Source organism: Mus musculus, chromosome 3 (assembly GCF_000001635.26).
Source record: "Mus musculus strain C57BL/6J chromosome 3, GRCm38.p6 C57BL/6J".
NCBI classification, from domain to species: Eukaryota; Metazoa; Chordata; class Mammalia; order Rodentia; family Muridae; genus Mus; species Mus musculus.
In genome coordinates, this window is record NC_000069.6 from 45811534 (window position 1) to 45837194 (window position 25661).

Here is a 25661-nt window from a genome sequence, read left to right on the forward strand (position 1 = left end):
AATTGAGGCTGGATTTGAATTGGCTACACCTGCTTATATCGTTCAAGTATTTTTTTCAATTGCATGTGTCACCAAGCCTAAAGATTAAATATTAATGACTGCAATTCTTATAAAAGATATTGAGAATAAACTATATTTGACCTTTCATTCAAATGAGATGGGATTACATAAACTATTAACATAATCAAAGTTTTCAAAACCATTATTTCATGAGAGATACTTAGAGATATTTATGAATTAAAAGTAGCTAAAGATACTATTAAATCAATTATAAAATATGCAACAGTACTATTTAATGATTCCAAAAGATATATACTTAGTATTAACAACGTAATTTTAAAATGTACTGTATGACCCTGAGCTAGCTAAAATCACAGATAACCTCTTCAAGACACTGTGGAATTAGTTGTTTTCTGATCATAGGGCAGGGTGAGTGCTATAATTACTCTCACTACCTGACATTGCAAAGTAGCATATAAAAAATTATTACCACATCAGAAAAGACAAAAATTTGGAACCAGGGTTGATTTCTAACAGATGAACATCATTTCATATCAAAAAATTAAGAAAAATCAGCAAATAACTTAGACAATAACTTGAAGTGACTCTGACTCTGCTTTGTATTGTTTAAAATAGAGGTGCATAGTAATAACCTATTTTATTGATATGTAATTTAACTAAGCTGGTCTAGGAGAGCATTTTTAAATGTGATAAACATGGCTATTTAGTGTTACTTAGCAAATTATAAAATAATTTAATTAGATAATGTTAGTCCATGGTTATCTGATAGAATGTATAGGATTATTTCAATCTTCTTGTATCTGCTGAGGCTCATTTTTTGTTTTGGAGAAGGTTCCATAAGGTGTGTAGAAGAAGGTATATTCTCTTGTTTTGGGGTAAAGTGTTCTATAGATATCTATAATATCCATTTGGTTAACAACTTTTGTCAGTTTCACTATGTCTCTGTTTCGTTTCTTTTATAGGACTTGTTCATTGGTGAAAGTGGGGTATTTAAGACCACCAGTATTAATGTGTGGGGTTCAATGTTCGTTTTGAGTTCTAGTATGAATTTTATGAATGTGGGTACCCTTGCATTTGGGGCATACAAGTCTCAAAATTGAGACTTCTTTGTAGATTTTGCCTTTGATGAATATAAAATGTCCTTCCCCAATTTCTTTGATAATTTTAGTTGAATGCATATTTCATTTGATAATAGAATGGCTACTCCAGCCCATTTCTTGGGACCATTTGCTAGGAAAACTTTTTTATAGCCCTTTACTCTGAGGTAGTATCTGTCTTTGTCACAGAAGTGTGTTTCCTATATGCTTCAAAATACTAGATCCTGTTTATTTATCCAGTCTTATAGCCTGTGTCTTTTTATTGGGGAATTGAGCCCATTGATATTGAGAGATATAAAGTCCAATCATTGTTAGTTCCTGTTATTTTTGTTGTTGGAGATGTTATTATATGTGTGTGATTCTGTGTTTTGGGTTTGTTGTGAGACACAATGAAATACTACTATTCAGCTACTGAAAATGAGAACATCATGAATTTTACAGGCAATTGGAGGAACTAGAAAATATTATCCTGAATGACCCATGACATGCATGGTATGTACACATTGATGAGTGGATATTAACCAAAAATTACAAAATAGCCAGGATACAACCCACAAATCATAAGAAATTTACTAAGCAGGAAGGCCCAAATAAGGATGTTTCAATCCCGCTTGGGAAGGAAAACAAAATAATCACAGATGGCAAATGTAGGGAAGGACCTTGGTGGGAGCAGGGAGGAGGAAGGGAAAAGGAGAATAAGATCAGGAATGGGGGTGACAGGAGAGAAGCCCAGAGGGCCAGGAAAATGAGTGGAAGCATGCAGTTTCTAGTGGTTGGATGTGCAGGGGCCTTCTATAAAGTCCCAGAGACCTGGGAGGTGAGAGACTCTCAGTACTGGATGGGGGTCTCCTTAGCCAAAATGGCCAACAGCAAGCAGAGGGAATTTGAAGAGTCCACCAACAGTAGATAAACAGGCCCTACAGTGGAGAAACAGGGTTACCAAGCCACAGTCAAAATTTCTGATCCAGAATTGTTCCTGTCTAAAAGAACTAAAGGGAGAAAAGTGAAGAGATTGAAGAAAAGGCTGCCAATGACAGACCCAACTTGGGATCCATCTCAATATGAGACACCAAGGCCTGACACTGTTGCTGATGCTATGTTGTGTTTACAGACAGGAGGCTAGGTTGGTTTCCTTCCTACCAGCCAGCTGACCGAGACAGATGCAGATACTTTCATTCAACCATTGGACTGTAGTTGGGGACCCCTATGGTTGAATTTGTGGAAGGATTGAAGGAGAATGACCCCATAGGAAGACCAATAGTCTCAACTAACTTGAACCCTTGGGAATCTCAGAGACCTAGCCCCCAACAAGAGAGCATATTGAGATACTCCCAGACTCCCAATCACATATATAGTAGAAGACTGCCTGTTCTGGCCTCAGTGGGAGAAGATGTGTCTTATCCTATAGAGATTTGAGGCTCCAGGGAATGGGCTTGCCCAGAGGTGGAGATAAACCTTCTTGAATGCAAGGGGGAGGGGAATGAAGTCAGGAGCTGTGGAGGGTACTGGGAGGAGGCAATGACTGGAATATAAATGTAAATTACAAAGAACATTAACTCTGATATTTCTAATAACTGCAAAGATTTCTTCCTCTGGTTTTAATCTGGTTATGTAAGAGAATATAAATTTAATTTAAAAAGAGAAAAGAAAACTTTAGTACCTTATTTTAACACGTGCCCCTAGTCAAATTATAAAACAATATTTCCAAAGTTGAGAGTTTAAATATGACTTGCTCTGTATATTCATATAATCTTTACAGCATTCTATGTGCTATGTTCTAATCTTTTGGTCATCTAGGTAGGAGTATGATCTCCATGGGCTGCTGTGGTAGAAGAATTAGATCGCCTACCATCAGAGAGGAGAACTACTTTCTGTTAAATATTTTTCTTCAGTTTTGCATAATCATTTGTTATATAAAATTAAAATGAACTTATTTATAATTTTGAAGACATTTTCCCATTTTAAGGGTTATGAAATTATAGGAATTAATACTAGAATATTATAACAAAAGAGATGCTTCTTCAGGCAAAAGTCTTCACCATACAAGGCCTGGCTACCTGAGTTTAATCCCAGCAAACTGCATAAAGGTAGAAAAGGTGAAGTTTTTCTACAAAGCTGTTTTCTGATATGTGATATCCAGGGCATAGTTTCTTGAGCCTGCTATTCTAGTTTCTGTTAAATGCCTACAAATTCTTGAAGAAAGGCAGGACCTTGTGAGCCTCTCCTATACCTGCAATCTATCATAAAGAGTTAATGAGCTTAGTGCTCTTTGGTTCCCTGTGGATAATTACAGCTGCCGACTGTTCAAGGCAGAAATAGCCATATCATGTGTGGGTGACAGCATTGTCCATTCATCCTAATACCTCTACCGTTCTTCAAATAGAACCTAATACAAAGAAATACAAAATTATCCTCACTTTTCACTTTTTGGTTAAAGATTACTGTGATCTATTAGTCAACTGAAGATGCAAATACATAAACGTAAGCACAAGCAAGGGTGTTTGTTTACATAATTTCCCAGAGCAGGTGCAGGGAGGGTCTTAGTGGAAACTGCAGTCATCTAGGTGGAGGCAAACATGGCTTCCTGAAAAGTCCTAATTACCCTCATTATCCCTATTTGATTGAACAATCAGAATTAATGATTGAGCCATCAAAATTCATTGTAAATAGTGACCAGATTAGTATGCTAACTACAGTAAAGGTTTTTGGTCATCTCCCAGCAATTGATGCTAGAATTTCTAAAAATTGAATAATCATATTCTTTGAATAATATTCCAACCATTTAATTTGTAGTTGTATTTACCACTTGTAAAAGACAATAGAGAACTTTCACGGTGTTTTTTAGAATAAGCTTGGGTTCACATCAAATATTTACAACACTGAAAACTGAAGAAAACATAAACAAAAAGGAGGAAAACATACAGGACAGTAAGAGCATCAATACACGAACTGAAGTCAGATTTTTGGGGATTAGTTGGATATAAGAATGAGACAGGAGTGAGAAGTGACAGTGTATAAAAGAATAATGACCTCAAGATGAACCTGACCTCAAGAAAAGCTTCAAGTAGTTTTTGTATAAGACTGTTGATACCAACCTGTTTCTAGTTACATTAAGACAGATCAATCCACAAAGTAACACTATTCTTCATACTGATACTAGCTTTAGTATTGATTAGAAGAATATCAGATCATGGGATATATTCCTATTGTTATGGCAATAATATTTCACGTGGTGCAATGACTCATTTGTCAACTGAAAATGTTGATAAACTTTTAAGATTAATGTTTCATAAGGCTTCAATTGTACACAGAAAAATACAGGCACCCAAGGAAATCGGAAGTGGGAAAATAGGTCTTTCTCAGTCACAAGCGCAGCAATCAATAGTCCCATGACAAATGATCATCCCAAACACACACGTAAAAGTAACACTATATGGACTTAACAGGCTATACTTGGGAATATATATGTCATATAAATATATATGTCATGTCATTTATACACACACACACACACACACACACACACACACACACACATATATATATATATATATATATATATACACATATACATGTATTAACAATCCACAAAAAAAGAGGTTATGAATTTAAAGGATGGGGGAAGGGGTATATAGGAAGTTTTTGAGGGAGGAATGACAGGGAAAAATGCTATAATTAAATTACAATCTCAAAATAAAAACAAAACCAAAAATGATTAATATATACATATATATATATATATATATATATTCCTTAATCATCTTAATATCCTCTTATGTATTTTATTATCTAGCTCTATCTTTCAATTGTTCCCCATCCTCTAAGCTCTCTTGTTTCCATGCAGTCTCAACAACATAGTTGACAATACCTGACCTATGACAACACCAGTTGGCATGCTAACACTAATGGGAAAAATCTCATGGGCTCACAACTCTAGATGAATAGCTGCAGACAATTTATGAATGTAGAGAGTGAGACGCAGTTTTCTGCAGGGATGAGTTATCTAATTGGTTACCCAATATGAAATGGTCAGTAATAAACAAATGAGCAATACTAAGAGAATTCAGTATGTTGTATTTGTATGGTTGTATACATGTCACAATAATAAAGGAAAACAATAGAAATAATACTTCAATATATTAAAATACTCTAAAGTAAAAAGGTAATTTTCTTTATTATTTCTGATCTAACAATTGTATTCTTCTACAATTTAATGCTATAAGGTATTGTGATGAGCATAATTAATATCTTTTAGTGTAACTTTTAGTATATAATAGCATGAATTACGCATTATATTGTATATCATATATTATATTATACATTTTATATTATGTATTATTATCTTATACCATATAATATGTATCATATTTTACATATTATATACTTTGTCATATGTTTATGATATATTATACATCATATTATATTATATATAATATATTGTATTTCATATATTATATATTTTATACTATATATGGTAAAACGTTCACATATATGTATATATATACATAGATTTCTAGTTTTTTTTTAATACCAGTCATTCCATGTAATCCTCTATGTAAGGTCTCTGAAAGCACCAGGACCTGCAGAGTAATAATTCATATGGCACAAGATGAAACCCTGCCCAATAAGACTTATTAGCCAGTGTTAATTTAAATGTCAAGAGTCTGACACAAGAAAATTTATTTTTGGTCTACTTACAAACAGTACAAATTTGGAAAAAAGTTTCATGGTTACAATTACCTTAATCCTGTGTACATGATAAAGCTTAAGGAATTGACTATTTTGAAATTACTTGCAAATTACATGTGGCCTCTTCCATAAAGATTGATTCTATAGATTGTATGAGCCCAGGCAAACTAGGTATTATTTAACCCTACAGATAGCACAGGTGTCAAAATTCTATAAGCTCCCCTCATTTCCAGTCTTCTAGGTGAAAGACAGATTATATATTTCTTGTTAAAGAGACAACCCTATTTGTGTAACATTCCTGGTTTCCCTAGTGCTTTCTGTGAGGGTAGAGACCTTTGTACTCTCAACAATTCTCAGGGTTTATATTTTAAGAATAATCCTCTGAAACTCAACGTACAGTTATCTGACAGGGGAGATACTACAATCACCACGAAGGTGATATTCCCAAGGCAAAGCTTATCCATTCCACTTTGGATGTGCTCACCCAGGGATTCCCCACATGCAGGAAACATGGCTGTATAATTTGAGGTAGCTGAATACCGTGTTCACACTCTCCCATGGAAAATAAATGAAACTATGGGCATGCATGTGTATCTGGTGCTTTTCCCTATTCTGTACACATGAGCATGGATTAAATGTCTCTCCACATATTAACCACTTGCCATTCACTGTGCCATCACAAAAGTTTCATGACATTTTGAGGAAAGGCAGGAAAATAATTACAAGTTCCTCTTTCTTTTCTCATAATTTCCCAGGCAGGAAGATTAAAGTTTTACAACAGATCTTAGCGAGCCCAGCATGCAAATTTGTTAGGTACATTTTTCTTATTTTTTTTTCATTGAATGGATAACTTCAACGTTTTCATTTGTAGGGTCACTTCATGGCTTATAGATGTCACATTCAAATTCCCAGAATCACCACTGTCACCTGTGTGACACAATACAGCATGAGAGCTATCCAATCAGAGTCAGTCACAGTGAGAAGCTCCGCCTGGTAACAAAGGTAGCTGTTGAGTGGCTGATGGGTATGTACCTTATCCACAGTGACCATGATAAGTAAAAGGATTGCAGAGTAGGCAGAGCTGAATGCTGTGACACTCCAGCCCTATTCCCAGAATGTCAGGAGATATTAAAGTTCAGAATTATTTACTTCCAGAATTTTGCATTTAACAGTCTTTATTTTAACTTATTTATTCCTGTGCCATAACTGTCACTAGGCTCTTATTGAATGGATATGTTATTGTTTACTATGAAATTAATCCCGCATAATCTCTTGAGTTTTGCAGTAATACTGTATAATTCAAGGGGTGGTTTGGTTCTCCTGTAAGACCCAAAAGGTCTGCTGTCTGCTCTTAAGCATTCAATGGTACAGGATGGTTTATATCTCCTTAGTCTTTAAGGCAGATAGGAAAACGAGGGTAGTTTAATTTATAGCTAGTAAGAGGAGGTAGCTCTTAGGCATAAAATCTCAAAAGTTGTATTACATAAACTAAAACTACTTTAGTGTGATATTAAATGAGCAGAGGAAAAGGAGAAGTGAATATGTCTGTCAATGAGTTGGATCTGAGAAGATTCAAGTATAGTATTATCTTGTGCTTGGGGGAGGAGGAACTACTTGTGGTCAAGTTCAGGATTATATACATGATAGACGAGTGCTCTACTTATAAGCTACATCTTCTACCCCATCATTTCTATAAGATAGCCATCTCCCAATATATTTACTCATGGTTAGTTTAATGAAATACTTAAGTTATTTATTAGATTGAGGTTCCAATTTATTCAAGCTATTAAAGAAGACAATATTAAAGATGTATTTCTTGATTTTATTGTAACCATAATGACTAAATTATTAGTTATATAGTTTCTTTAAATCTAATATATTTTCTTAATTTTCTTCATATATATAATTACATATGGTTATATACTCATAATTTTATGTGTTTTATACACTACTTATATATCTAACTATGTTTAAATTGAAGTTCTTATTAAGATATATGAATGATATTTACACCTTATATCTTAAGCACATAAATTATTCTGAATTTAATATTCTTTGTGTTTATAATTTGTTTTATAGGTAATAATATGACTTTAAAAACATTTTTATGTATATAAATGTTTTTCCACCACATATGTTTATTCACCCTGTGTATTCCATGCTCCAGAGGGCAGAAGAGGCTATCTGGTCCACTGGAACTGGAGTTACAATCTGTTGTGAGCTCCCATGTGATTGCTGGAAATCAAATCCTGACCCTCTAGAAGAGCAGCCAATGCTTTTACCACTCAGGTATCCTTTCAAATTCACTTATGCCATTGTTTTAAATATGTCTTAATTTGCTTGTAAATATTTCTCTAAATACATTGACACTGTAATTGTTAAAACTGAGAAACCACACTGCCCCTGAAAATTTAGTGGTTTGTTTTATATTTATGTTCCAATAAACCTTTAAAACAAAACATTGCTGAGCTGTGAATATCTTTTACTCTAGTTCATCTTTAAGTGGTCCTAAGTTACTCCTTGGTGGTTGGACTTTTGAAGTGTCTTTATAAATCTTTTGTGATTAATGATGAAGCCTGTAAAGCAAGCTTGTAAATGTGCTCTTTTGTTCCTTGTGTTCTATGAAAAACGTCCTCCATAGTTTCAAAATTCATTTCTTAGGTTTCTCTTTGCAGACGTCCATAGAAATAATCATATATAATTGTGATGGTTGATGAATACTGAACCAGCTTATATAATGACAGTACCTCACACATTAAAATACCAAAATTACTTAATAAAATTAAAATTAATTTAGATCTCTTTTATCTCTCTCTGTCTTTCTGTTTCTCATCTCTCTGTTTCTACTGTCTCTCTTTGTCTCTCTGTCTCTGTCTTTATCTCTCCCTGTCTCTCTGTCCCCCTGTCTCTGTATCTCTCTCTCTCTCAAACATACACACACACACACACACACACACACACAGAGAGAGAGAGAGAGAGAGAGAGAGAGAGACATCAAAGCTAGGTAACCTTTAGTCAGGACCATAATCCTTTTCGGTTTCTTTGTTTATTGTTTGTTTTGTTTTGTTTGTTGCTTTTTTGTTACCTGAAGTAAATTCTTTCTACACTGCCCAAATCAGAGAAAAAAAATCCAAATCTATTTCTTGAAATAGTGACTATACTTATTAAAGAGATTTTGATTGTTAGTCTAAGGAAATAGTCTGTAAGATTGCTTTTGTGAGGTTTTTAGTTAATGATTTTTTTCCTTTATGAAGCAATCTTTAACGTGTTGGCATTACAACTGTAAATATGTAATTCAAAACCCTAAACTAACCATTACTTCAGAGGCTATTACATTCCAGAAATGGAGCACAAAGAAAACATCCTTTTGGCCCAAGAAAGCTTTCAAAGCCTCTATCTGTTATCACCAATCTGATCCTTCCACACAACTACCATGATCTTCTCATGGGTTTTCTCAATTTAATAAGTAGAACCCCATCTCCTGAGGTAAGGCTATGGCTGAGAGAGTAAATCTTCCAATTTATAAGAACAACAACTTATGTTAATATCTGTAGAACACATAAGAAACCAGGCCAAAGACAGACAGCTCCCTGAAGCTCAGTGGGCAGCTATAAATTTGTGTTGAATTTAGGAACTTCAGGCTCAGTGAGAGATTCTGACTTAAAAGGTAAAGGAGAATAATCTAGATACTAATCTTTTGTCCAAAGAGTAATTGGCCAAGATTTTCTCCCAATGTGTATGTGTGTGTGTGTGTGTGTGTGTGTGTGTGTGTGTGTGTGTGTAAGCATCCGTGTGTGCATGCACGTGCATGCATGTGCATGCATGTGAGCTCTCTTTCTTACTAGTTAACTTCTCTGAGTTGAAGTTTCTTAGCTTCCTGAAACTCTATATTTCAACTTGCTTTTGGCTATTTCCTTCCTCCTCTTCCATAGGATCTGGGATTTTTGTTAGTTTGTTTGTTTTTATTTATATTTTATATTTTGTTTAATTGCTATTATGGTAAGAAAGTTTACTACCAACTGTGGCAACCCACCTCTAAGCTTGGTTTATTTGTAATAGATAGACTATCATCAACCTTCCTTCCTATGTAGTGTCTCAAGCAGGTTAAAGAACAATATACTTTCTAACGAGTCATCTGATTTTTATTATTAAAATCATTTTGATATTTGAAATTTGATATTTTGTTATTTTACATGTTCTCTCATGTGCCTTTACCTACTTAGCTTCTTGCCACAGCAGTCTTTAAACTTTCCAAAGGTTTTTAGATGTATGTGTCAAAAACAGGAATTGAGTTTTCAGTATATGACAACTGACCATGAGTCACAGAAAGTCCCATGACAATTTATAGAGAATCCATCCTGTGAATTTTTCTGGAGAGAGGCAAACACATATCTACTTGCTTTAGACCACTGTTAACACACATATATATAATTTATTGTGATGTCATGATTAAAACATATGAGTATAAATGAATAACAATGTAAAAGTCTTCTTTTTTACACTAAACTCATATTAAGAATGTTGATGAATAACTTCTGGAGATACCAGAAAAAATGTTTTCCATTTATCCCTCACAGAAATGAAGTAAAAACTTACATTCCATAGGTATTAAGAATATGAAAAGCTTATAGTTTTTTTTTTTATGTCTTGGAGAGTCTTTATAGAATACATAAACTTCTAAGGTAAAAGAAGAGGAAAATTGGATATCCTATCAACCACAATATTTTTCAAATTATAAATTGTTATAAATGCCTTTAAAACATAATTGACTTAAATAATAATATACCTGGGAAAAGTGCACAAGAAAATATTTTTATATGAACTATACTCATAGCAGGTGACATTGATAAGAGAGTCACAAAAATGAGGTGAAAATTGGGGGAATATTCACAGCAACTCTAAGTGCCTTGAAAAGTTGATCTCAATTGCTTGCATCAAAGAGAAAATAGACTCTTTAATGATCACTTCCCTGACAACTAACAGTAACATCATTTTTAGCTATGACTGCTAAAATTAGATACCTTCCTTGTGGAATATGCATCCCCTGACAGCAGTATGGGATGACAGCTTTCAATGCATGATAAGAGAGAGAGCAATAATTCTTTAAATGAGCAATTTCTGTGATCAAGGAAAAATGTTACTTAAGAAGGATTTGATAGCAGTATAACAACAACAAAAGAAATCAACACTAATTACTTGAGCAGTATTTAGCTAGCTACTTGCTCAGATTTCAACAGATACCATGTTCAAGATATTCTCTCATTATTAGGTTTTTGGTAACAGGAAAAGAACATTTTATTGGTGACAAAAGGCTTTTAACAACTTTTTATAAAATTTTGCTTAGTTGAATAAGCTGCACAATGGAGTGCTCTTGTCAGAAGTGCAAACAAATGACTTTCATACTGCTGCTTTAGGCTGTTAGATGTTGATAACTAAATGGGCAGGCTGGTGCCACAGTCATTTGCCTGGCAAAGCAAGGCTAAGCTAAGGGACCTTGTCAGACCATCCATCAAAGTTTGTCACCTGAAGACTTAAATAAAAAGTCAGCATTTCCCCAGAACTATTGGAACTTTGGGGTTATATATTTAGTCTCTTTGTGACAAAATTATGGCTGAAATTAATCACGGTAAGATGTATGTACACATTACTCCTTGCACAGACAAGAAGTCAACATTCATTTTGTAAAGTTAAAACAAAACATGGCATGGAAATTAGGCTCAAAGTGAGAGAAAGAGCTACAGACATAATATCAAGTTAAAAGCCTCTAATTTTATAAATCATGGTAATTTGACAGATCAGTGTGTTAATGGGAAAGAATTGCATCTATTATGGCTATATAGAATTGCCAAAACGTCACAGGAAGGGAAAAATAGCCTTCCACTTCTCTCAACGCATTTTACTAAAACACACTGTAAGTGGAAGCATAGGTCAGAACTCCTATATAGATCCACAGTCTATTAGGAGTTTATTCTCTTTCTACAAGGACAGACAGAATGTCATTCAGATCTTTAAACGCCAAGGATAGTCTCTGTTACAAATTTCCAGCTGTATTTACTAGCTCTTATGTTCATAAGGATATTTTCTTAGGTGTGCAAAGGTATAAAAAATAGTGTACACTGGTTGCATTTGATCTCTGTGTGTCATAAATTGCAGACAAGCAAACAAGCAAACAAATATTTAAGCAAACAAATGTTTTCATAGTGAACAAAAATTCTTTATGATTATGCAATCATTTTAAAGAATTCTATAAAAGTGGGATAGATTCCATGATATAGGAAAAGGAACTGTCAGCCTCAATCCCTGGTGCAGAAATTTATTTTCAATCAAATCCATATTTCATGCAGGGTAAAACAGGCTAGATGGTTTTTCAGCGTTTTACTGTCACTAGCAATGGTGTGGTAGACAATCTGGTGATATAGAATGTTCATGATAGCACCAAGCACAGAACAGCATCTTGAGTGATCCTGCCTGATCTACACACATGCCAATCTTGCTGAATCTGTGGGCCATATCCTTAACATGACAATTTTAGACAATTTTAACTACAACAAATGATCAGAAACAAAATAAACACTAAATCTTGAAAACTCTCTCTCTCTCTCTCTCTCTCTCTCTCTCTCTCTCCCTGTTTGTGCTTATGATGCAAAATATAATCACTCCTACTAGTTATTTTGAGGGGTGAGAAAAAGCCTAGTTGAAAAATAAAACAAAATGAAACAAACATCAAGAAAAGCATGAAGAGCTTAAATTTCTGGATTTTTACTGATCTCAAAGGTTGCACTGTTATAAGTTACACACATGTTCTATAAGACTCACTGAAACGGTCACTAAAGGTTTATATATTGCTTAGAAATGCTTTGAAAATACATTGACCTTTTGTCATTCAATGCAAACTTACCACCTTCAATATTTTCAATACAACATGTTTATTTATCTGAAGTTACACTAAATCTGAAGTTTTATTGCTGTGCTTTTGTTTATATCAACTGTTCGTTTATGCCATTAATTCTTCCAACACCAAGTGCATACAAAACTTTGGATGTGGGGCTTGAGAGACAGGTAAGACTTTTGCTGCTATTACAGAGAAGCAGTGTTCAATCCCAGGCAACACACACACAGTACATCATAACCATGAGTAATCCCAGTTCCAAGAAATCAAACTCTCTCGCTGTCCTAAGCAGGTATGAACACACACATACTACACACAGGCATGCACATGTGTGAATACACACACACACACACATGCACACAAATTATAATAATTTAAACTATAAAAATGACATGTTGGGGCAAAAATTTTGTACTAATAATTTTATTTACTTACTTTCCTATATGTATTTTTTTTTTACTTTTTTTCATTAATATGATTATCACTGTTCTGTAGTGATAATTAGAGTACAAAATTGGAAGGTCCAAGGATTCATTTTAGAAGAGAGCCAGTGAGCTGTAGCACAGATTTAACATTTAATACATGCTGGGCAATACTGGCACCCAAGATGCTTTTCTATAGTGAAAGTACTCTTAACAACCAGCGCCCTGTTACAAGTTAATCATCAGGGGGAAGTAGGCAGTAATTTCGTAAGTTAAAGCTAATCGAGTATTAGCCAAGTAGACAAATGAAAGCAAAATGTAACCTGTAGTGGATGGGGTCGCTTAGATTCTACAGTGATATATAATTTACATGTATGTGCTCCACCTCATGCCCAGATTGATGCCTAGCCTTTAAATCTCATGAGCAGAAGAAAGCAATAGAAGGTCCTAACATAAACACAGATATAATCTTTTAGAGATTGGGCTGTTAGCATGTATGGGAGAATTTTATTAATTGCTAATTGAAGTGGAAAGGCCAAGTCATCTGACAGCAGTGCTATTTCTAGGCAAGTATGCCTGCATCCTATTAAAAAGTACAATGGAAAGCTAGGTCTGGTGGCGCACGCCTTTAATCCTAGCACTTGGGAGGCAGAGGCAGGAGTATTTCTGAGTTCGATGCCAGCCTAGTCTACAAAGTGAGTTCCAGGACAGCCAGGGCTATACAGAGAAACCCTGTCTCTAAAAACAAACAAACAAACAAAAAATGTACAGTGGGATACCATTCAGCTATTAAGAACAAGGACATCGTGAATTTTGTAGGTAAATAGATGGGCCTAGAAAATATCATTCTGAATCAGGTAACTCAGTCTAAAAGACACTCATGGTATGTACTCACTAATAAGTAGATATTAGCCAAAACAGTACAGAATACCCAGTGTATAAGCTGCACAACTCAAGGTGATTAACAAGCAGAAGGGCCAAAGTGAGGATGCTTCAATCGCATTTGGGAGGGACAGGAAAGCAGTCCTTGGAGGTAGAGAGAGGTACATGGATGGGAGAGGGGAGGAAGAGGAGAAAAGTGGAGCATAATTAGGTATTGTGGTGGGGAGATGGGAGAGAAGCCCTGAGGGCCAGCAGAGTGAATGGAAATATGCAACCCTGGGGGCGGGGGGGAGGAAGTGGGGAGACTCTCCAGAAAGTACCAGAGATCTGGGAAGTGAGAGACTCTCAGGACTCGGAGGGACCTTCGATGAAATGACCAACAGTGGGGAGAGGGAACTTGTATAGTCCATCTCCAGTAGAAAGGTCATCAAGTGGAGGGATGGGTTGTCATCCTAGTCAAAAACTCTGACCCTAAATTGTTCTGGTCTAAAAGAAATGCAGGGACAAAAATGGAGAAGAGACTGAGGGAAAGGAGGTCCAGTGACTGGCACTATTTGGGATCCATCTCAAGGGGATGACCCAAGACCTGACACTATTACTGATGTTATGGTATGCTTACAGACAGGAGTCTAGATGATTGTCCCCTGAGAGCCCAACAAGCAGCTGACTAAGACAGAAGCAGCCACTTTCACCCAATCATTGGACAGAAGTCGGGGACCCTTTTGGTTGAATTAGGGAAAGTCAGGAAGAACCTGAGGAGGAGGGCGACCCTATAGGAAGACCAGCAGTCTCAACTCTAACCCTGATCCCTGAGATCTCTCAGACCCTAAGCCACCAACAAGGCAGCATACCTGAGCTGGTCCAGGGCCCTGACACATATACAGCAAAAGCTGCCTGATGTGATCTCAGTGGGAGTAGATGTCCCAACCCTTGAGAGACATTAGGCTCCAGGGATTTGGGAGGCCTAGCATGGGGCGGGGGACCTCCTCCTGGGGACAGGAGGAGGAGGAACGGAATGAAGAACTGTGGAAGGTTGGACCAGAAGTTGATTTATGACTGAACTTCAAAAGGAAAGAATACTTTAAAATTTTATATATATATATATATATATATATATATATATATATATATAACACATATATATACACATATGATTACCTTAACAGCACGTCTGAAAACTCTAGAACAAAAAGAAGAATTCACAGCCAAAAATGACTAGTTGACAAGAAATAATCAAACTTAGAGCTGATTCAAGGACAAAGTAAAAACAAAACAAAACAGATGTGATAAGGAGGATTTCGAGGGGAAATGACAAAAGGGGATAATATTTGAAATGTAAATAAAGAAAATATCTAACAAAAATAATAACAAATTAAATTAAATAAAAAAGAAAGAAAGATGCTCTAAAGAGAAAGTGAAACAACAGAATATTTTAGAACCAGAGTTTTACAAGGAGGTGAAACAATAGGAGGTTAAATGTCATCATCAACTTTCTTTTAAGATAAGAAATGAACACCTTCTAGAAATGAGTGTAAATGAGCAGATTCACAAGGTCCCTCCCTTCCCCAGAGTAAGCAGTAAAGACTGCTCAGAGCCACTCATAGGCCAGCTTAGTTGCAGAGAGGGTCTCAGATCATAAAATCTGACGACAACAACAACAACAAAGCCTTGTGTGTGTGTGGGGGGGTGGTGGAGCAATACAGCATAGAATAAACAGAGACTGGCCAACGTGACTAGAACAGACTCAGACCACCAAGAAAGGACAACCACCAACCTGCTGAGCTGCCAAAAGGCTATGCAGTGTGCTTCAGGTACCCTGGTTTTGTAACTCTCACTCATGCTCTGGTGGGCTGGGGTAATACAGTCATTTCATTTTCCATCACCTGTACTCTTAATACAACCCCCTGCTCCCCAGTTTAGACTTGGGTGGTGTACATACTTGGTTTTCCATCAGTGAAACAGATAACATTATCCCTACCTAGGGTAATGCATATCATTCGTATAATCCTGGTCTGTTACACCACAGGGCTTTATCTTTTAAGTAGAGTAAAAAGGAGGAGGTGATAGAGGAATGCAATAAACTTATGTTTTAAATTTAGTAGAAAAAATGGGCAGCATTGGTAGTCGGTGGGTGTCTGTGTACTCACTGGGAAATGACACTGACATGTTATATTACACCCATGGAAAGAAAATGATGGAATCAGGTGTGGGACACTAATGAGATTATCACACTGAGGGATTACTAAATTTTGCATAGAATATTGGGGCAGGGAAAGAACTATCGGTGTGATTTTTTTTAACTGAGTAAGAGGGTGTGGTACCAGTATTACTGAGAAACTTCTCACAGAGGATTGGTGAATTTAGTTAGATAAGAAATAAAGCTTTCATTTTTAAAATGCTCATCAATCACTGATAAATTTTAAGAGCTGATAAGAAACATTATATTTTAGATTATGTATTTTATGATAGAATTAAGAATTTACTACCAACATCTTGTCAAATTACCAACTGTGTAAGGACATTTAGAACAATGCATTATTCTAAAGGGAAAAATACATTCCAGAAGGAATAGAATGACTGGTATGAGTGCTAGATGATTCTAACTCCGAGTGATCAACAAAACACAAGGGAAGCAATTACAGGAAGTGGAACAGAATCTATGACAAGAAGAAAATTAACTGTCGTATGTCTTCAGCATACATGTAAAAATAATGAAGAGCTATTTTCTAGGCAGAAGTTTTCTCACACACATACCTCAGATGTATAGTGAAATTTGTCTGACTAGAGAGCCCTATAACTGATAGTCATTTTTTTCTTGATTTGCTTTCTGTTTGTTTGTTTTTTAAGTTCTTGTAAAACTGAAATATAACAGGAGACAGTTTTAAGGCATATGCATTCACACTGTATTTTCCAGTCACACCCCAACAACCCTCCCCACTTCCCACCCACCATCATGTGATCTGTTTATTTTCTTATTAATAATTTCTGAGGCCAAGTAGTTTTCCATACCTATACACACAAAGCAGCAAAAGTGGCAAAGTGTGCTGGAGAAATTTCAAATACTCATACCTTAACTTGTGACTGACCATTGTAGACTTGAAAAATCTTAACCTGAAATTTCAACTAAAACTTTTATAGACTGGCTACTCTACCAGGCTCAATATCTGCATCTGGACGAACTCACTCACACACACACACACACACACACACACACACACACACACACACACACACACACACATGTTATGATCTGTTTAACCACATTCTCCAATTCCCACCACTTTTCCTTATCTTACTACATTCAGCAACTCTGAATTTCCTTATCCCTTCTTGTTCTGCTGCTCTGCAATGCAAAGAGGGCAATTCTCTCCCTACTTTTCACTTCAAACCTGAGTGCTTCTTTCATTGGCCAACATGTGCCCTTCCGGGCTTAACCCTCAGCAGTGCTCCTGCAATCTCTGGGCAAGGTGACCATGAATACTTCCTCTCAAGATGCCACATCCTCCTTTAAAACTTTCACAGAAGAGAAAATAGACTTCGGGGCATCTATGATGATACAACCATTTCCTAAGTCTACAGCTAGCCAGAAAGCCTAAGATTAAACACTGTAGACACAAGTAATATGAATGCTGAGACAACTCTACATCTCAGATAATATCAAGGTTGCATATCCTAGCTCATACATTTTTTTGCATATCATGAAGGCACAAAGGTCAAAAATCTCTTGATTTTTCTGATTCATGATTTCCCACTTTTGAGAAATTCAATCAGGATGAAGAAGCTCAGTAAAGATATCTTATATTCCATTAGCCAATGGGAAAAAGCAACAAACCATGGGGATGTTAGTATAACTGCGCTTATGAACTACCTTGACAAAAGGGGGTGCATTTCTAGGAGAAGAGTTTTGAAAAAATTCAAAGAAATACAGGCCACCTTGAATTCTAGTGGCTCAAATCAATTCACTTTACAGAGTGAAGTGAACACTCTTCTTGCTGTCCTTGATGTGTGGCTGGTTCCTGGAATGGGATTTTGGTCATTCCAGCAGGCATGAAGCATACTTAGGGCAAGACTTATCCCATGAAGTATGCAGAACAAGATGAAAGGAACTTTATGGCATGTATCTTCATGAGTCCAGTGCACTGTTTGGACTGTTTTGCTCCAGGTAATTTGCCTAAGTACACAGGAAAGGCAAAAATCCATATACAAAAATAGAATTGGAAAGTCAGACATTTGAACATAAATAACCCCATGTTTCAAAAAATCTACAAAATGAATGACAATCAAAATATTCCTAAGCATTAAGAAAATATATTCTGGACTAATATCTACTTATCAGTGAGTGCAAATCATGTATGTTCTTTTGTGATTGGGTTAACTCACTTAGGATAATATCCTCAGATACATCCATTTGTCTAAGAATTTCATGAATTCATTGTTTTTAATGGCCGAGTAGTACTCCATTGTGTAAATGTACCACATTTTCTGTATCCATTCCTCTGTTGAGGGACATCTGTGTTCTTTCCAGCATCTTGCAATTATAAATAAGGCTGTTTCTGTAACTCCTTCCATGGGTGTTTTGTTCCCAATTCTAAGGAGGGGCATAGTGTCCACACTTCAGTCTTCATTCTTCTTGAGTTTCATGTGTTTAGCAAATTGTATCTTATATCTTGGAAATCCTAGGTTTGGGGCTAATATCCACTTATCAGTGAGTACATATTGTGTGACTTCCTTTGTGAATGTGTTACCTCACTCAGGATGATGCCCTCCAGGTCCATCCATTTGGCTAGGAATTTCATAAATTCATTCTTTTTAATAGCTGAGTAGTACTCCATTGTGTAGATGTACCACATTTTCTGTATCCATTCCTCTGTTGAGGGGCATCTGGGTTCTTTCCAGCTTCTGGCTATTATAAATAAGGCTGCTATGAACATAGTGGAGCATGTGTCCTTCTTACCAGTTGGAACATCTTCTGGATATATGCCCAGGAGAGGTATTGCTGGATCCTCCGGTAGTACTATGTCCAATTTTCTGAGGAACTGCCAGACTGATTTCCAGAGTGGTTGTACAAGCCTGCAATCCCACCAACAATGGAGGAGTGTTCCTCTTTCTCCACATCCACGCCAGCATCTGCTGTCACCTGAATTTTTCATCTTAGCCATTCTGACTGGTGTGAGGTGGAATCTCACGGTTGTTTTGATTTGCATTTCCCTGATGATTAAGGATGTTGAACATTTTTTCAGGTGCTTCTCTGCCATTCGGTATTCCTCAGGTGAGAATTCTTTGTTCAGTTCTGAGCCCCATTTTTTAATGGGGTTATTCGATTATCTGAAGTCCACCTTCTTGAGTTCTTTATATATGTTGGAGATGAAAGGATGGACCATGTAGAGACTGCCATATCCAGGGATCCACCTCATAATCAGCATCTAAACGCTGACACCATTGCATACACTAGCAAGATTTTATCGAAAGGACCCAGATGTAGCTGTCTCTTGTGAGACTATGCCGGGGCCTAGCAAACACAGAAGTGGATGCTCACAGTCAGCTAATGGATGGATCTCAGGGCTCCCAATGGAGGAGCTAGAGAAAGAACCCAAGGAGCTAAAGGGATCTGCAACCCTATAGGTGGAACAACATTATGAACTAACCAGTACCCCGGGGCTCTTGACTCTAGCTGCATATGTATCAAAAGATGGCCTAGTCGGCCATCACTGGAAAGAGAGGCCCATTGGACACGCAAACTTTATATGCCCCAGTACAGGGGAACGCCAGGGCCAAAAAGGGGGAGTGGGTGGGTAGGGGAGTGGGGGTGGGTGGGAATGGGGGACTTTTGGTATAGCATTGGAAATGTAAATGTGCTAAATACCTAATAAAAAATGGAAAAAAAATAAATAAGGCTGTTATAAACATAGTGTAGCATGTGTCCTTATCATAAGTTTGAGCATCTTCTGGGTATATGCCCAGGAGTGGTAATGCTTGACCTTCCCATAGAACTATGTCCAACTTTCTAAGGAACCACCAAACTGATTAGTCCAGAAGCTCAGAATATCCTAGATATAATTTTCGAAACACATGAAACTCAAGAAGGAAGTCCAAAGTGTGGACAATTTGAACCTCCTGAGAAGGGGGAACAAAATACCAATGGAAGTAGTTACAGAGACAAAGTTCAGAGCAGAGACTGAAGGCATGACCATCCAGAGACTGTCCCACCTGGGGATCCATCCCATAAACAACCACCAAACCCAGACACTATTGCAGATGCCAACAAGAGCTTGCTGACGGGAGACTGATATAGCTGTCTCCTGAGAGGCTCTGCCAGTGCCTGACTAATACAGAAGTGGATGCCCACAGTCATCCATTAGATGGAGCACAAAGTCCCCAATGAAGGAGCTAGAAAAAGTACCCAAGGAGCTTAAGGGGTTTGCATCCCCCTAGGAAGAACAACAATATGAACTAACCAGTAACTCCAGAGGTCCCTGGAACTAAATCACCAAAGAAAACACACAGAGAGACTTGTGGCTCCAGCTGCATATGTAGAAGTGGATGGCCTAGTTGGTCATCATCGGAAGAGAGGCCCTTGATCCTGTGAAAGTTCTATGTCCCAGTATAGGGGAATGCCTGAGCCAGGAAGCAGGAGTGGTTGGAATGGGGAGGGAAAGAGGATAGGGGATTTTTGGAGGGGAAACTAGGAAAGGGGATAACATTTTAAATATAAATAAAGAAAATATTTAATTAAAAATAACTCAGAAAAAAATAAAAAGAAATTTACTCTGGGAAGAAAGATATAGACTCAAAATTATGTGCCTGCTGCTGCTGGTGACTCAATTATTCCACCACAACAATAAAATGTTATTAGCATCAGCATATATTCTTAAATAAAGGCTAGGTTTTAAGTTTATTCATCATTATTGTTGTGTACTAGACCTCTGCTAGTACCATGAGATAAAACACTTCCTTTTACACATCATATTTGACTAAGCATTTTGATAAATTTATACATTATTTTTGTCAGAAGCATTTTTATTTAATATAAACTACTTTCTAAGCTTTGAAATAAGGTCCATAAATTATGGAGTGGCATTTCTCTACATTGCTGCAGCCATTTATTCTTATTATGTTGTTTTATTACACTTAATGTAATTATCACAAAATCTATGAGGCATGATGTTAAAATGTTATGAGTAGAATTAGGTGTTAGTGACATTGATATCTCAAGCAAAGATTTAATGTTGTTTACATAAGATGGATAAAGATTATGAGGAAATATTATGGGGAAATAATTTACATGGCAATAATTAAACTTTAATTCACAAATTCACTTTCAAGAATTGACATAGACAATGTACATATTTATTACTTGGTTTATGAAATAAGAAACTTAAAAAGAGCAAAGATGGATTTTAAAATACTGGACTTCACACACTGATGGCTTTGATCTATAATGCCTTCACACCCCAGCTGCCTGGGGATTCACATCAACTACAATGAACATATTTGAATCAGTATGCAAACTTTTTAACATTTTATGATTTCCATTTTTGTTTCCTCTACTCCCACTCTTTGTATCAAGATTTAATGTTGGCTTACAACAGTGTTATTGGAAGATTATATTTAATTAAGCTGTCAGTTGCTGTTGCATCTCTATATCTCACAGACATTTCCAGGTCTTTACTAGGGTTGACCTTTTAGAATCTTTAGATGCTATTATACTTTCAACACCTGAATGCTTTCTTTACCTTCAGTGTGTATGAGGACTCATTTTTTTGTTTTTTGTTTTGTTTGCTTGTTTTTAGTTTTGTATTTTTTCCTTTTTCTTCTATTAAACTGACACAGTGGTTTCTGAAGACACTGTCTATATTAGGTTTGTGTGATTGGGTGATTGGTTCTAGGCTCTTTTTTCTTCTATGGCTTGCTGGTGATTTCAGCTGTCCTCATAGCTATAACGTTGCAGAAGAGCTCACATTATAGGAATTCAGCATTTCTCATTCTAGTTCTAAAACTGTATATCCAATTGTTCTTTAAACACCTCTGTTCGGCCCCCAAGAGTGCTCAAAACCCATATTTTATAACCTCAGAGCTAATAAGGAATTCACCTATAAAAAGGTAGAAAGTGTTTTCTCTTAAAACAAGGAAAAAACAACTATGCCATCTTTATTTCTGTTCAACATATAGAATGCAATAATGGAATGATGATAATGTTTAAAGATATTTTGCAAATTTTGAGACAATATTTTAGATAAGGTCAACTTTGTGTCTCACGTATTTTAAAAAGACAGTTCCTAAAATGCTCTATTTGTAGACTTAGAGAAAGGCACACATGTTTCCAACCTAGACAAAGAATTATAGGAAACACATGTCTTACCAAGAGGGAATATCTGAAGAAAGGCCAATGGAAGATTGTAGTGAGGACAGACTGAAAAGCAGTGGGAATCCTAGCATATTTGATACACAGTGATCAGAATGTGACTACAAGGAATGACAGAAGCTGTGGATAGAACTTCCTACACTTGGAAGATGAACTGATGCTCTGGAGGGCAAAGCATGAGAAGTACAGTTGCCTGGCATTCTGGAGACCAGGAGATCCAGAGTTGCAAATGTTACATATTAAGCCATTACACTGTTGGATTTTGGGTTTATGATGATTATAACTATGGCATTTCTCTACCTTTTAAAGAAGAAACTATATTTTTTTGTATGAGTTTACCATTGAGACACTTTGGATATATAAAGGAAAAATTGGATTTTTTAAACATAGACTATAAAAGCACTGATCACAAAGTCTGTGGAAATAAGTATTATAATGTCTATATTGTGATATTAAGATAGTATGAAAATTGGGGATGAAAAAAAAGAGTATTCGCATGGATTTACGAAAAGATATCGGTGTGTCAAATTGGCACAGGATAAGTTTTGCTGTTTTGTTTGTTTGTCAAAATGACCCAAACTTATATGTGTCTGGTCTGGCAGAATTTCAACTAGCAAAATGCCTTCATCTGGTTATCCTATAGACAACTCAGCATGACATTTATTTTGGATGATAATTAATATAGGAAAGCACAAATAAGTATAATGGTTCTAACCTCAGGCAGTTGGTCTTGAGATTTATAAAATATAGGTTGAACCAGAAATCAGGTGTATGCCCAATTAGCAGGACTCTTTCATAGACACTTCTTCAGTTATAGCCGGACTCTTTTATAGACACTTCTTCAGTTACTGCCTCCAGTTTCTTGCTTTTGAGTTTTTGCACCAACTTTCCTTTATGCTGGACTGCAAAAGTCAGCCGAAATAAAGCCTCATTCTCCAAGTGTTTCTGATGGTTCATACAATAAAAACCTAGTAAGGCAAACATGAAGTTGCAGAAATTGTTTTAGGGTTTGAATTTGTATATGAGGTCTTATATTAAAATATAAATATTGTAAAAGAAACAAAATTTTAAAATGTCAAGTCAGCTATTACATATAGAAACTCATGCTCTTATATGTTATGTATGAAAGGCACTTCATACACTTTTGTTATAACTTTCATCAGGATTTTATGAATTCATATTACGGAAAGTTCCATTGAAGAAATTAAACGTGAGCTCTAGGAAGACTGAATCATTTCATTCTGGATATGAATTACATGGGCATCAATATCCTATAGAGAAATATTCTCCTATACCAATTGCCACGATTGACTTATGTGCAATATCAAAGACATTGTCATCAATGATGTGAAGAGAAAATGAGTTTTTTAAATAGCCATTTAAAATAGTTATATTTTGCTTGAATGTTGCACTGTCTAGGTTTATCACCTTTAATAAATTTATAATTTGATTTGCATTGTATTACATATTCTAATAAATTTTCAGTGTTATTTATCATTTCTTAATGTTGCACTTAACTAATTTACTTGAGGTAATCCTATCATGCCTGGATGCATAAATGAGAATGTGTTGATTTCTTCCTTTATGTTTTAATAATTATTTGTTATAAATATTTGTTGAACAGAGGTTGTGTATATTTAATTATGCATATACCTACAGGATACTATGCTTATTTTTTTTCATTGCATAATGTTTACATTTTATTTAAATGATACACTAAGAACAGCTTTTCATTGTGATAGTACTACCTAACTAGTGTGGTATTATGTTTTCAAATGTATACTTTTTTATTAGATGTTTTCTTCATTTACATTTCAAACAGTAACCCCAAAGTCCATTATACACGCCTCCCTGACCCTGATCCTGCCCTACTCCCTAACCCACCCACACCTGTTTCTTGTCCCTGGCACCCTGTACTGGGGCCTATGATCCTCACAAGACTAAGTGCCTCTCCTCCCATTGTTGGCCCACTAGGCCATTTCTGCTACATACGCAATTAGAGACACAGCTCTGGACGGGGGACAGGGGTACAGGTTAGTTCATATTGCTGTTCCTCCTATAGGGATGCAGACCCCTTTAGCTCCTTGGGTACTTTCTCTAGCTCCTTCATTAGGGTCCCTGTGTTCCATCCAACAGATGACTGTGAGCATCCACTTCTGTATTACCCAGGCACTGGCATAGCCTCACAAGAGAGAGATATATCAGGGTCCTGTCAGCAAAAGCTTTCTGGCATATGCAATACTGTCTAGGGTGGTGGTTGTATATGGGATGGATCTCCAGGTGAGACAATCTCTGGATGGTCCTCCCTTCCATGTAAGCTCTGAACATTGTCTCTGTAACTCCTTCCAAATGTATTTTGTTCCCCAATCTAAGAAGGAATGAAGTATCCACACTTTGGTCTTCCTTCTTGAGTTTCATGTGTTTTGCAAATTGTATCAGGTGTTTTAAGTTTCCTTAAAACTATCCTCCAGATTCATCCATTTGCCTAAGAATTTCATAAATTCATTGTTTTTAGTAGCTGAGTAGTACTCCATTGTGTAAATGTACATTTTCTGTATCCATTCTTCTGTTGAGGGACATCTGGGTTCTTTCAAGCTTCAGGCTATTATAAATAGGGCTGTTATGAACATAGTGGAGCATGTGTCCTTATTACAATTTGGAACATCTTCTGGATATATGCCCAGGATAGGTATTGCTGGATTTTCCAGTGGTACTATGCCCAATTTTCTGAGGAACTGGCAGACTGATTTCCAGAGTGGTTGTACCAGCTTGCAATCCCAGAAACGATGGAGGAGTGTTTCTCTTTCCACACATCCTTGTCAGGATATGCTATCACCAGAATTTTTGATCTTAGCCATTCTGACTGCTGTAAGGTGGAATTTCAGAGATGTTTTTATTTGTATTTTCATGATGATTAAGGATGCATAACATTTTTTCAGGTGCATATCAGACATTCGGTATTCTTCAGTTGTGAATTCTTTGTTTAGCTCTATATTTTCTGGAGTATACCTTCTTCAGTTCTTTATATATATTGGACATTAGCCCCCTATCTGATTTAGGATTGGTAAAGATCCTTTCCCCATACGTTGTTGGTCTTTTTGTTTTATTGACAGAGTCTTTTGCCTTACAGAAGCTTTGTAATTTTATGAGGTCCCATTTGTAGATTCTTGATCTTACAGTACAAGCCATTACTGTTCTGTTCAGGAATTTTTACCCTGTGCCCATATCTTCGAGGCTTTTCACCACTTTCTCCTCTATAAATTTCAGTGTCTCTGGTTTTATGTGGAGGTCTTTGATCC

General features: G+C 36.3%; 1 non-coding gene and 1 pseudogene across 1 annotated transcript; one reads left to right on the forward strand and one right to left on the reverse strand.

Moving 5' to 3' along the window:
• Positions 1 to 25661, reverse strand: part of Gm32340 — an 84707-nt pseudogene that overhangs the window by 35663 nt on the left and 23383 nt on the right.
• Positions 6203 to 6367, forward strand: Gm25796. The gene has a single exon (XR_003954836.1). It is a non-coding gene; the product is annotated as a U1 spliceosomal RNA (small nuclear RNA).